The sequence below is a fragment of the Propithecus coquereli genome, unplaced genomic scaffold, assembly GCF_000956105.1.
Source record: "Propithecus coquereli isolate 6110/MARCELLA unplaced genomic scaffold, Pcoq_1.0 Scaffold1074, whole genome shotgun sequence".
Classification (NCBI taxonomy): domain Eukaryota; kingdom Metazoa; phylum Chordata; class Mammalia; order Primates; family Indriidae; genus Propithecus; species Propithecus coquereli.
Window position 1 is genome coordinate 39183 of NW_012134681.1, and position 1796 is coordinate 40978.

A 1796-nucleotide genomic window follows, 5' to 3' on the forward strand; every position below is an offset into this window, starting at 1 on the left:
TGTGGTTTGGAAATATTTGATGCCAGAAGAGTGTGGTCTGAAAATGTGCTGCAAATAATGGTTTTGCCTTGCTACTCTGCAACCATATTGAAAAGCATAAAGATAAGTATTTTTATAAGCATTCATTTAATCAACTAATATTAATCATCTATTATTCTCCAAATAAGCAGGGAAGAAAAAATACGTAATACTTGAGACCTGCTCAGGTAGAACTTAAAATGCGAATTGAATCTATAGTGTTCAGATATTCTAATGTTCAAATATATCTATTTGTCACGGTGAACATAAATTTTCAATTATTTTAAAAGGAGATGAGAAGTAAATTCTTCAATATGTAGCATTTGCTACTGATTTAACAAAACAGTGACAAATAAGAATAAATTGACCTTTTGTTTCATTAAGTATGGTATTAAGTGATAAGTTCAGGTGGAAAATCAATCAGTTTTCGAACACACTAAATTAGAGGAAATGAACTTGCTTATAAAGTTAAGTAAGAAAGTCACCCAGTCACAGGTTTTAAAAACTGCATATTAATCAACTGTAGGCTTATTAATTTATTATTTGTCAAGTTCATGAAGTCCATGTATGGAAAAGACAATTCATTAAAGACAAGTGGGATTGGAGCAACTTTGAATTGTACACTGTTTAAAATATTAACTATTGTGCCCAGTTCATCTGATTCCCATGAAACTGTGCTAAATTGATCAATCTTCCAGGACTGGATTAATAGAGAAAGTTTGTTCATGGTGTGTTCTGTATTTCTTGAAACAAGGGCTATTTTGAATCCTAGATCATAAAGCAGGGATGTGATCCTGTGCTTCCACAGAGGGCATAACTTAAGAAAGGCCAGGCTCCTCATGATAAACGGCAAACAATTGGACTGAGAAATGCCTAAAGCAACAGAAAATAAATGCACTGGCTTCTCTTTTCGTTTTATTATTATTTTTTCCTGGATTATTAGTTTTCTTTCAAAAGTAATTGCCTGTAAGACTATTATTTTAGACTACTATGAATTCAGTTTTCTAAGTTTTGAGTTTGCTTGTTTTGTTATTATTTTTTTCCCTCCTATGTTAGGTATGTTAGACAATTATATTTTGTGGGCTGCAATTATAATAAGTATCCTGGAAGAACAAACAAATGAACAAAGGTGGTGTGGATGACAGGAGAGTAATGGGTTGTGAGGCCAATAAGTGTGGAAAGTATACCGTATATTTCTTACAGAGATAGAATGTTATGTTTTATGAATACATAATACTATTCCTGGAATATGTGAAGTCTTATTGTAAGAACAATTAAGTTACTTTAATGCAGTATTTTTCTAAATTTTAAAACCAAGAAATCCTTTCCGGAGGCCACAGTTTTTCATGTCTCTTGGACCTTTTGCATCATGGATAACAGTTCTATAGATAGCAGAGTCAACATACATATATTAGAAATCATGGGAGAGAAGTGTTTTCCATCCTAAGCAAGTGTATTCGACATCTTAGCCCACTTCACTTCCAGTATTGGAAGGCAAAATGAATTGCTGAAAGTATGGACTATTATTATAAGTACAGGAATAATATTATACGTGCATCCATAAGTCGCTATTGTGCGAGACAAAATAAACAGAAGACCCTGGAACGCAGCTAATACAGGCATTTCAAAAGCCCAGTACAATAGTTCCTTCAATTCTGTAACTGATTTGGTTGGAGAATTTGTCTTATGCAACCAGGATTCTGAATTTCCCTTCCAATACTACAGGACAACCTGAAACTGGCAAAAAAGGCAAAACTCTTTATTCTCATTTTCTGAGG